Source organism: Aquarana catesbeiana, linkage group LG08 (assembly GCF_042186555.1).
Source record: "Aquarana catesbeiana isolate 2022-GZ linkage group LG08, ASM4218655v1, whole genome shotgun sequence".
In the NCBI taxonomy this organism is placed as follows: domain Eukaryota; kingdom Metazoa; phylum Chordata; class Amphibia; order Anura; family Ranidae; genus Aquarana; species Aquarana catesbeiana.
In genome coordinates, this window is record NC_133331.1 from 290,916,153 (window position 1) to 290,929,796 (window position 13,644).

Consider the following 13,644-nt stretch of genomic DNA (forward strand, 5'->3'; position numbering starts at 1 on the left):
TGGCAATAAAACCTGGATGCTGATTGGTTTCTATGCAGAGTTGCACTAGATTTTGCCTGCTCTAGATTTAGTGAATAACCCCCAGTGTGTGTCTCCCCCCCCCCCCCTTACACACGGCGTGTGTGTCTCGCTCTCCCCCCCGTACACACAGTATGTCTCATTTACACCATTATTCCACACACTGTGTGTGTCTTTCACTCTGTTCCTCAGAAAGGTAAAAATATAAATGTTTCCAAGGCAATTATTGTGCAGGAAGGATAGAGATGTGATTCTGATTAAGTGTCATTTCTTGACCTGAAACGAACCGCGTTTCCTATGTGTGTATTTTGTATTTCAGGAGGACGACTTTTTTGAAGACTTTATTTTTTGCAGTTTACATGCCCAGATCAACGTTTTGATCCTTAAGTGGGATCTTTCTGATGGTGAATGTACACTGTGCACACTAGACATTGAGGCCTCATGCACACAGGGCGTTTTTTACAGCTGCTTTTACCAGCGTCAGACTTTTTTTTTTTTTGCAACTTAAAAACGCCTCTCCATGTTATTCTATGGCCTCATACACATATAGGCTTTTAGGAGCTGTAAGTGGTATAGACGTTTTTAAGCTACAAAAAAAAAAAAAAAACAGGGCCAGCTTGTTCTGAAAACTGGCGTTACAGCTGTAAAAACATCTGATGTGGCTTAATGCTGGATACAGCCGCGTTAAGCTTTTTTTTTTTTTGACATGTCAAAATCAATTGTTCCCTATGAGAGCCCACTGATTTGAATAAAAGTCGGAATCCACACGTCGGATCATGGCGGCTTTTTCGCTATGGATCTTGAAGGGGAACTCTGGCCATAATGAAAATGGCGCGGGGTCTCCCCCAAAATCCATACCAGACCCTCATCCGAGTATGCAGCCCGGCAGGTTAGAAAAGGAGGGACTTCTGTCCGCTTCCTTCTCCCCTTACTCTTGGCCCGGGCAGTGACGTCACTAGGGGACGGGGCCTCCGGGTGACGTCACCAGGTGGCCATGCTGCATGGCTATATGAGTAATGTGACACGGCGTAGCATTACAGCGGGAGCAGATCAGAGAAGGAACAGAGGGAGAGGACAGCGGAGAGAGGAGAAGAGGGAGAGGACAGCGGAGAGAGGAGAAGAGGGAGAGGACAGCGGAGAGAGGAGAAGAGGGAGAGGACAGCGGAGAGAGGAGAAGAGGGAGAGGACAGCGGAGAAGAGGGAGAGGACAGCGGAGAAGAGGGAGAGGACAGAGGAGAAGAGGGAGAGGACAGAGGAGAAGAGGGAGAGGACAGCGGAGAAGAGGGAGAGGACAGCGGAGAGAGGAGAAGAGGGAGAGGACAGAGGAGAGAGGAGAAGCGGCAGAGGGAGAGGACAGCGGAGAGAGGAGAAGCAGCAGAGGGAGAGGACAGCAGAGAGAGGAGAAGCGGCAGAGGGGAAGAGGGGAGAAATCGGAAGGAGAAGAGGGAGAGGACAGCAGAGAGAGGAGAAGCAGCAGAGGGATAAGACAGCGGAGAGAGGAGAAGCGGCAGAGGGAGAGGACAGCGGAGAGAGGAGAAGTAGCAGAGAGATAAGACAGCAGAGAGAGGAGAAGTGGCAGAGGGAGAGGACAGCGGAGAGAGGAGAAGCGGCAGAGAGATAAGACAGCGGAGAGAGGAGAAGCGGCAGAGGGAGAGGACAGCGGAGAGAGGAGAAGTAGCAGAGAGATAAGACAGCAGAGAGAGGAGAAGCGGCAGAGGGATAAGACAGCGGAGAGAGGAGAAGCGGCAGAGGGATAAGACAGCAGAGAGAGGAGAAGCGGCAGAGGGAGAGGACAGCGGAGAGAGGAGAAGCGGCAGAGAGATAAGACAGCAGAGAGAGGAGAAGCGGCAGAGGGAGAGGACAGCGGAGAGAGGAGAAGAGGGAGAGGACAGCAGAGAGAGGAGAAGCGGCAGAGGGAGAGGACAGCAGAGAGAGGAGAAGCGGCAGAGGGGAAGAGGGGAGAAATCGGAAGGAGAAGAGGGAGAGGAAAGCGGAGAGAGAAAAAGCGGCAGAGGGATAAGACAGCGGAGAGAGGAGAAGCGGCAGAGAGATAAGACAGCGGAGAGAGGAGAAGCAGCAGAGGGAGAGGAAAGCGGAGAGAGGAGAAGCGGCAGAGGGAGAGGACAGCGGAGAGAGGAGAAGCGGCAGAGAGATAAGACAGCGGAGAGAGGAGAAGCGGCAGAGGGAGAGGACAGCGGAGAGAGGAGAAGCGGCAGAGGGAGAGGACAGTGGAGAGAGGAGAAGCGGCAGAGAGATAAGACAGCGGAGAGAGGAGAAGCGGCAGAGGGAGAGGAAAGCGGAGAGAGGAGAAGCGGCAGAGAAATAAGACAGCGGAGAGAGGAGAAGCGGCAGAGGGAGAGGACAGCGGAGAGAGGAGAAGCGGCAGAGGGAGAGGACAGCGGAGAGAGGAGAAGCGGCAGAGAAATAAGACAGCGGAGAGAGGAGAAGCGGCAGAGGGAGAGGACAGCGGAGAGAGGAGAAGCGGCAGAGGGAGAGGACAGCGGAGAGAGGAGAAGCAGCAGAGGGGGAGAAGAGAGGAGAAATCTGAAGGAGAAAAGGGATAAGACAGCGGAGAGAGGAGAAGCGGCAGAGGGAGAGAACAGCAGAGAGAGGAGAAGCGGCAGAGGGAGAGGACATCGCCAGAGCTGCTTTAATAAATTACTTTGTCAAAAACTTGTGTACTGTTTTAATTTTTGACACTTTTTTGGGGGTGAATGGGTAGGGGTACAATGTACCCCATACTCATTCACTTAGGGGGCCAGAATTTTCCAGGTGTTGGGGTAAGCCCCCCGCCCGCAGACCCCAATAACCACCGCCCAGGGTTGTCGGGAAGAGGCCCTTTTCCCTATCAACATGGGGACAAGGTGCTTTGGAGGGGGGGGCACAGAGCTCCCCTGCCCCAAAGCAGCCATCCCCCATGTTGAGAGCGTGTGGCCTGGTATGGTCACTCATCCTCGTCCGCCCCCCCCCCCTTTCCTGACCTGCTGGGCTGCATGCTCAGATAAGGGTCTGGTATGGATTTTGAGCGGGACCCCACGCCAGTTTTTTTTTTATGTTGGCGAGGATTCCCTTTCAAGATCCTTAGCGCACAAACTGCACGGTAAGTTGTATCATGATCCGACTTGTGGTGTGACTTCTATTCAAATCATAGGGAACCACTGATTTTGAATAGAGGCAGAGAAACGCTGTTTAAAGCTAGCGTGGGTAAACGGGAATTAACGCAAATGCAAAAAGCTACTAAAAGCAACATCTTTACAGCCGCCTTTTCCTGGCGTTGGTAGTGGCTTTGCAGCTCACTTTTTCTAACGCCCCGTGTGCAAGAGGCCTTATAGAGTGAATAAGTGACATCAAACATTCCTCTGTGTGAAATGTGCACAGATTGAACCTATTGTCAAGGAAACAACTTCTTATTGTGTGATATATTTCCCCCAAAGGCACAGGGAAGATCCTGTTTTCAAATATAAATTTCCCAGGTTAAGAAGTTAAAGACAAAAAGAAAGAAGAATGAGATCAGTGAAAAGTGGAAAACTTTATAAATCACTACAATGCAATAAAATGATCCTATGTATATTCTCAAATAAATGTTATTTCGATAAAATCGAGCTGTCTCTACCTTTTTGTCACACTTACACCCTTCACTTTTTACATTTCAAATTGTACCGGCAAGGCAATCCGTTATTGCACAGAATATTTAGTAAACCCGCTGCCAGGAATGAGAAAAGGGCTGGCGACTCGGATGCTCTTGAATAAAAGTCCTTTATTGGGTTACATGGGTACAGGCTACGCTGACGCGTTTCGGCTAAGAAGCCTTTATCAAAGCAATGCAATGCTTTGATGAAGGCTTCTTAGCCGAAACGCGTCAGGGTAGCCTGTACCCGTGTACCCATGTAACCCAATAAAGGACTTTTATTCAAGAGCATCCGAGTCGCCAGCCCTTTTCTGATTCAAGTACTGCATTTTGGGGCCTGAACGTCCTGGCTAGAGCACCGGATCGCAGTTCATAGATCATCATATTGGCAGTGGAGCTGGGGTATCATTTTGCTTCTCACTGCCAGGAATGTATTCTTTGCGTGAATCTAGCGCACATCCCAAACACGTACTCACCTCAACACCATGCACAGTGTTCTTGAGGATCCCCCAGAAAGGTCCTTTAGCAGGATGGGCTCTAGCTGTTTCATTGTGAACGGACTAGTTCCCATCCTCATAAAGAACCTGTATTGACTTAAAGCAGAGTTACAGCCTACTGTAGCTGCTGACTTTTTATATAAGGACACTTACCCTGTTTCCCCGAAAATAAGACCTAGCGTGATTGTCAGTGATGGCTGCAATACAAGCCCTACCCCCCAAATAAGCCCTACCCTGTTTCCCTGAAAATAAGCCCTACCCTGAAAATAAGACCTACAAGGACTTTAACTAGGGCTTATTTGGGGGGGTAGGGCTTATATTGCAGCCATCACCGACAATCACGCTAGGTCTTATTTTCGGGGAAACAGGGTACCTGACCAGGGAGCCCCGCGATGTCAGTGTAATGGATGTGATTAAGGTGTTATCAGGTAAAAAATGTTAAAACGGCTATTTCAAATGTAATATCGCATCAGAAGCCTGGTTTGTTAAATTCTTAACTCCAAGAATTTTCAGATATCTGCTAGTTCCTTTTTTTCCAGCCTGAAGCCAAACCGCAACAGATTATAAAAAGACTGTCACTTCCTGTCACTTCCTGTCTCTTCCTGTCACTTCCTGTCAAGTTGCACCCAAGGCAGACAAGACGTCAACATCCAATGCTTGAAGAGGGAAGTTACCAAGATATTTAATAGTAGCTATGATTAATTGTTAAGTTTACTGAAATAATTGCTAAAACTGCTGAAGCTGCTAAAAACTCAGACAATGTCACAATAAAGTGTTTTACATACAGTGGGGACGGAAAGTATTCAGACCCCCTTAAATTTTTCACTCTTTGTTATATTGCAGCCATTGGCTAAAATCATTTAAGTTATTTTTTTCTCCTCATTAATGTACACACAGCCCCCCATATTGTACACACAGCCCCCCATATTGTACACACAGCACCCCATATTGTACACACAGCCCCCCATATTGTACACACAGCACCCCATATTGTACACACAGCACTCCATATTATACACACAGCACCCCATATTGTACACACAGCCCCCCATATTGTACACACAGCCCCCCATATTGTACACACATCACCTCATATTGTACACACAGCCCCCCATATTGTACACACAGCCCCCCATATTGTACACACAGCCCCCCATATTGTACACACAGCCCCCCATATTGTACACACAGCACCCCATATTGTACACACAGCACCCCCATATTGTACACACAGCCCCCCATATTGTACACACAGCACCTCATATTGTACACACAGCACCCCATATTATACACACAGCCCCCCATATTGTACACACAGCCCCCCATATTGTACACACAGCACCCCATATTATACACACAGCACCTCATATTGTACACACAGCACCCCATATTGTACACACATCACCCCATATTGTACACACAGCACCCCCATATTGTACACACAGCCCCCCATATTGTACACACAGCCCCCCATATTGTACACACAGCCCCCCATATTGTACACACAGCACCCCCATATTGTACACACAGCCCCCCATATTGTACACACAGCACCTCATATTGTACACACAGCACCTCATATTGTACACACAGCCCCCCATATTGTACACACAGCCCCCCATATTGTACACACAGCACCCCATATTGTACACACAGCACCCCCATATTGTACACACAGCCCCCCATATTGTACACACAGCACCTCATATTGTACACACAGCACCCCATATTATACACACAGCCCCCCATATTGTACACACAGCCCCCCATATTGTACACACAGCACCCCATATTATACACACAGCACCTCATATTGTACACACAGCACCCCATATTGTACACACATCACCCCATATTGTACACACAGCCCCCCATATTGTACACACAGCACCCCATATTGTACACACAGCACCCCCATATTGTACACACAGCCCCCCATATTGTACACACAGCACCTCATATTGTACACACAGCACCCCATATTATACACACAGCCCCCCATATTGTACACACAGCCCCCCATATTGTACACACAGCACCCCATATTATACACACAGCACCTCATATTGTACACACAGCACCCCATATTGTACACACATCACCCCATATTGTACACACAGCACCCCCATATTGTACACACAGCCCCCCATATTGTACACACAGCCCCCCATATTGTACACACAGCCCCCCATATTATACACACAGCACCTCATATTGTACACACAGCACCTCATATTGTACACACAGCACCCCCATATTGTACACACAGCCCCCCATATTGTACACACAGCACCTCATATTGTACACACAGCACCCCATATTATACACACAGCACCCCATATTGTACACACAGCACCCCATATTGTACACAGAGCCCCTCATATTGTACACACAGCACCCCATATTGTACACAGAGCCCCTCATATTGTACACACAGCACCCCCATATTGTACACAGAGCCCCTCATATTGTACACACAGCACCCCATATTGTACACACAGCACCCCATATTGTACACACATCACCCCATATTGTACACACAGCCCCCCATATTGTACACACAGCCCCCCATATTGTACACACAGCACCCCATATTGTACACACAGCACCTCATATTGTAGACACAGCACCCCATATTGTACACACAGCACCCCATATTGTACACACAGCACCCCCATATTGTAGACACAGCACCCCATATTGTACACACAGCACCTCATATTGTACACACAGCCCCCCATATTGTACACACAGCACCCCATATTGTACACACAGCACTCCATATTGTACACACAGCCCCCCATATTGTACACACAGCCCCCCATATTGTACACACAGCACCCCATATTGTACACACAGCCCCCCACATTGTACACACAGCCCCCCACATTGTACACACAGCCCCCCACATTGTACACACAGCACCCCATATTGTACACACAGCCCCCCATATTGCACACACAGCACCCCATATTGTACACACAGCACCCCATATTGTACACACAGCACCCCATATTGTACACACAGCACCTCATATTGTACACACAGCCCCCCATATTGTACACACAGCACTCCATATTGTACACACAGCCCCCCATATTGCACACACAGCACCCCATATTGTACACACAGCCCCCCATATTGTACACACAGCCCCCCATATTGCACACACAGCACCCCATATTGTACACACAGCCCCCCATATTGTACACACAGCACCCCATATTGTACACACAGCACTCCATATTGTACACACAGCACCTCATATTGTACACACAGCACCTCATATTGTACACACAGCACCCCATATTGTACACACTGCACCTCATATTGTACACACAGCCCCCCATATTGTACACACAGCACCTCATATTGTACACACAGCCCCCCATATTGTACACACAGCACCTCATATTGTACACACAGCCCCCCATATTGTACACACAGCACCTCATATTGTACACACAGCACCCCATATTGTACACACAGCCCCCCATATTGTACACACAGCACCCCATATTGTACACACAGCACCCCCATATTGTACACACAACACCCCATATTGTACACACAGCCCCCCATATTGTACACACAGCACCCCATATTGTACACACAGCACCCCCATATTGTACACACAACACCCCATATTGTACACACAGCCCCCCATATTGTACACACAGCACCCCATATTGTACACAGCACCCCATATTGTACACACAGCACCCCCATATTGTACACACAACACCCCATATTGTACACACAGCCCCCCATATTGTACACACAGCACCCCATATTGTACACAGCACCCCATATTGTACACACAGCACCCCATATTGTACACACAGCACCCCATATTGTACACACAGCTCCCCATATTGTACACACATCACCCCATATTGTACACACAGCCCCCCATATTGTACACACAGCACCCCATATTGTACACACAGCACTCCATATTGTACACACAGCCCCCCATATTGTACACACATCACCTCATATTGTACACACAGCACCCCATATTGTACACACAGCCCCCCATATTGTACACACAGCCCCCCATATTGTACACACAGCACCCCATATTGTACACACAGCACCCCATATTGACAGAAAAACACAGAATTGTTGACATTTTTTGCAGATTTATTTAAAAAATAAAACCTGAAATATCACATGGTCCTAAGTATTCAGACCCTTTGCTGTGACACTCATATATATAACTCAGGTGCTGTCCATTTCTTCTGATCATCCTTGAGATGGTTCTACACCTTCATTTGAGTCCAGCTGTGTTTGTTTATACTGATTGGACTTGATTAGGAAAGCCACACACCTGTCTATATAAGACCTTACAGCTCACAGTGCATGTCAGAGCAAATGAGAATCATGAGGTCAAAGGAACTGCCTGAAGAGCTCAGAGACAGAATTGTGGCAAGGCACAGATCTGGCCAAGGTTACAAAAAAAAAAAATCTGCTGCACTTAAGGTTCCTAAGAGCACAGTGGCCTCCATAATCCTTAAATGGAAGACGTTTGGGACGACCAGAACCCTTCCTAGAGCTGGCCGTCCGGCCAAACTGAGCTATCGGGGGAGAAGAGCCTTGGTGAGAGAGGTAAAGAAGAACCCAAAGATCACTGTGGCTGAGCTCCAGAGATGCAGTTGGGAGATGGAGGAAAGTTGTAGAAAGTCAACCATCACTGCAGCCCTCCACCATTTGGGGCTTTATGGCAGAGTGGCCCAACGGAAGCCTCTCCTCAGTGCAAGACACATGAAAGCCCGCATGGAGTTTGCTAAAAAACACCTGAAGGACTCCAAGATGGTGAGAAATAAGATTCTCTGGTCTGATGAGACCAAGATAGAATTTTTGGCCTTAATTCTAAGCGGTATGTGTGGAGAAAACCAGACACTGCTCATCACCTGTCCAATACAGTCCCAACAGTGAAGCATGGTGGTGGCAGCATCATGCTGTGGGGGTGTTTTTCAGCTGCAGGGACAGGGCGACTGGTTGCAATCAAGGGAAAGATGAATGCGGCCAAGTACAGGGATATCCTGGATGAAAACCTTCTCCAGAGTGCTCAGGACCTCAGACTGGGCCGAAGGTTTACCTTCCAACAAGACAATGACCCTAAGTACACAGCTAAAATAACGAAGGAGTGGCTTCACAACAACTCCGTGACTGTTCTTGAATGGCCCAGCCAGAGCCCTGACTTAAACCCAATTGAGCTTCCCTGGAGAGACCTAAAAATGGCCGTCCACCAACGTTTACCATCCCCCCTGACAGAACTGGAGAGGATCTGCAAGGAGGAATGGCAGAGGATCCCCAAATCCAGGTGTGAAAAACTTGTTGTATCTTTCCCAAAAAGACTCATCAAAAGGAGCTTCTACTAAATACTGAGCAAAGGGTCTGAATACTTAGGACCATGTGATATTTCAATTTTTCTTTTTTAATAAATCTGCAAAAATGTCAACAATTCTGTGTTTTTCTGTCAATATGAGGTGCTGTGTGTACAATATGGGGTGATGTGTGTACAATATGGGGTGATGTGTGTACAATATGGGGTGCTGTGTGTACAATATGGGGTGATGTGTGTACAATATGGGGTGATGTGTGTACAATATGAGGTGCTGTGTGTACAATATGGGGTGCTGTGTGTACAATATGGGGTGCTGTGTGTACAATATGAGGTGCTGTGTGTACAATATGGGGTGTTGTGTGTACAATATGGGGTGCTGTGTGTACAATATGGAGTGCTGTGTGTACAATATGAGGTGCTGTGTGTACAATATGGGGTGCTGTGTGTACAATATGGGGGGCTGTGTGTACAATATGAGGTGCTGTGTGTACAATATGGGGTGCTGTGTGTACAATATGGGGTGCTGTGTGTACAATATGGGGGGCTGTGTGTACAATATGGGGTGCTGTGTGTACAATATGGGGGGCTGTGTGTACAATATGGGGTGATGTGTGTACAATATGAGGGGCTGTGTGTACAATATGAGGTGCTGTGTGTACAATATGGGGGGCTGTGTGTACAATATGGGGTGCTGTGTGTACAATATGGGGTGCTGTGTGTACAATATGGGGGGCTGTGTGTACAATATGGGGTGCTGTGTGTACAATATGAGGTGCTGTGTGTATAATATGGGATGCTGTGTGTACAATATGGGGTGCTGTGTGTATAATATGGGATGCTGTGTGTACAATATGGGGTGCTGTGTGTACAATATGGGGGGCTGTGTGTACAATATGGGGTGCTGTGTGTACAATATGGGGGGCTGTGTGTACAATATGGGGTGCTGTGTGTACAATATGAGGTGCTGTGTGTACAATATGGAGTGCTGTGTGTACAATATGGGGGGCTGTGTGTACAATATGGGGTGCTGTGTGTATAATATGGGGTGCTGTGTGTACAATATGAGGTGCTGTGTGTATAATATGGGATGCTGTGTGTACAATATGGGGTGCTGTGTGTACAATATGGAGTGCTGTGTGTACAATATGAGGTGCTGTGTGTACAATATGGGGTGCTGTGTGTACAATATGGGGGGCTGTGTGTACAATATGGGGGGCTGTGTGTACAATATGGGGTGCTGTGTGTACAATATGGGGGGCTGTGTGTACAATATGGAGTGCTGTGTGTACAATATGGGGTGATGTGTGTACAATATGAGGGGCTGTGTGTACAATATGAGGTGCTGTGTGTACAATATGGGGGGCTGTGTGTACAATATGGGGTGCTGTGTGTACAATATGGGGTGCTGTGTATACAATATGGGGGGCTGTGTGTACAATATGGGGTGCTGTGTATACAATATGAGGTGCTGTGTGTACAATATGGGGTGCTGTGTGTACAATATGGGGGGCTGTGTGTACAATATGGGGTGCTGTGTGTACAATATGGGGTGCTGTGTATACAATATGGGGGGCTGTGTGTACAATATGGGATGCTGTGTGTACAATATGGGGTGCTGTGTGTACAATATGAGGTGCTGTGTGTACAATATGGGGTGCTGTGTGTACAATATGGGGTGCTGTGTGTACAATATGAGGTGCTGTGTGTACAATATGGGGGGCTGTGTGTACAATATGGGGGGCTGTGTGTACAATATGGGGTGCTGTGTGTACAATATGGGGTGCTGTGTGTACAATATGGGGGGCTGTGTGTACAATATGGAGTGCTGTGTGTACAATATGGGGGGCTGTGTGTACAATATGGAGTGCTGTGTGTACAATATGGGGTGATGTGTGTACAATATGGGGGGCTGTGTGTACAATATGGAGTGCTGTGTGTACAATATGGAGTGCTGTGTGTACAATATGAGGTGCTGTGTGTACAATATGAGGTGCTGTGTGTACAATATGGGGTGCTGTGTGTACAATATGGGGTGCTGTGTGTACAATATGGGGGCTGTGTGTACAATATGGGGTGCGGTGTGTACAATATGGGGTGCTGTGTGTACAATATGGGGTGCTGTGTGTACAATATGGGGAGCTGTGTGTACAATATGGGGAGCTGTGTGTACAATATGGGGAGCTGTGTGTACAATATGGGGGCTGTGTGTACAATATGGAGTGCTGTGTGTACAATATGAGGTGCTGTGTGTACAATATGGGGAGCTGTGTGTACAATATGGGGAGCTGTGTGTACAATATGGGGAGCTGTGTGTACAATATGGGGAGCTGTGTGTACAATATGGGGGCTGTGTGTACAATATGGGGGTGCTGTGTGTACAATATGAGGTGCTGTGTGTACAATATGGGGGTGCTGTGTGTACAATATGGGGTGCTGTGTGTACAATATGGAGTGCTGTGTGTACAATATGAGGTGCTGTGTGTACAATATGGGGGTGCTGTGTGTACAATATGGGGTGCTGTGTGTACAATATGGAGTGCTGTGTGTACAATATGAGGTGCTGTGTGTACAATATGGGGTGATGTGTGTACAATATGGGGTGCTGTGTGTACAATATGAGGTGCTGTGTGTACAATATGGGGTGATGTGTGTACAATATGGGGTGCTGTGTGTACAATATGGGGTGCTGTGTGTACAATATGGGGTGCTGTGTGTACAATATGAGGTGCTGTGTGTACAATATGGGGTGCTGTGTGTACAATATGGGGGTGCTGTGTGTACAATATGGGGTGCTGTGTGTACAATATGGGGGGCTGTGTGTACAATATGGGGTGCTGTGTGTACAATATGAGGTGCTGTGTGTACAATATGGGGTGCTGTGTGTACAATATGAGGTGATGTGTGTACAATATGGGGAGCTGTGTGTACAATATGAGGTGCTGTGTGTACAATATGGGGTGCTGTGTGTACAATATGAGGTGATGTGTGTACAATATGGAGTGCTGTGTGTACAATATGGGGTGCTGTGTGTACAATATGGGGAGCTGTGTGTACAATATGAGGTGCTGTGTGTACAATATGAGGTGCTGTGTGTACAATATGGGGTGCTGTGTGTACAATATGGGGAGCTGTGTGTACAATATGAGGTGCTGTGTGTACAATATGGGGAGCTGTGTGTACAATATGAGGTGCTGTGTGTACAATATGAGGTGCTGTGCGTACAATACGGGGTGCTGTGTGTACAATATGGGGTGCTGTGTGTACAATATGGGGTGCTGTGTGTACAATATGGGGGGCTGTGTGTACAATATGGGGTTCTGTGTGTACAATATGAGGTGCTGTGTGTACAATATGGGGTGCTGTGTGTACAATATGGGGGGCTGTGTGTACAATATGAGGTGCTGTGTGTACAATATGGGGTGCTGTGTGTACAATATGGGGTGCTGTGTGTACAATATGGGGTGCTGTGTGTACAATATGGGGTGCTGTGTGTACAATATGGGGTGCTGTGTGTACAATATGGGGTGCTGTGTGTACAATATGGGGTTCTGTGTGTACAATATGAGGGGCTGTGTGTACAATATGGGGTGCTGTGTGTACAATATGGGGTGCTGTGTGTACAATATGGGGTGCTGTGTGTACAATATGGGGTGTTGTGTGTACAATATGGGGTGCTGTGTGTACAATATGGGGGGCTGTGTGTACAATATGGGGGTGCTGTGTGTACAATATGGGGGGCTGTGTGTACAACATGGGGGGCTGTGTGTACAATATGGGGGGCTGTGTGTACAATATGGGGTGCTGTGTGTACATTGAGGAAAAAATGAACGTAAATGATTTTAGCAAATGGCTGCACTATAACAAAGAGTGAAAAATGTAAGGAGGTCTGAATACTTTCCGTCCCCACTGTATGTCATATTCATGTCTGACAAAAATGTATAAAACTGTGAAAGAGGAAATAAAGAGTTCAGAAATTTTTTATTCTGAACTGAGTGTCAGAGCTCGATTACTTCATGGCATGCATGCTTTTTAATTTGATAAAGGGGTAGATATAATAATATCAGACTTTGTTCTGAATCCAAAACATCAGCAGCCGAAACCGACCCGTCCATCGACCCTGGGTGCAGGCGCCGACATCCTTACTAAGG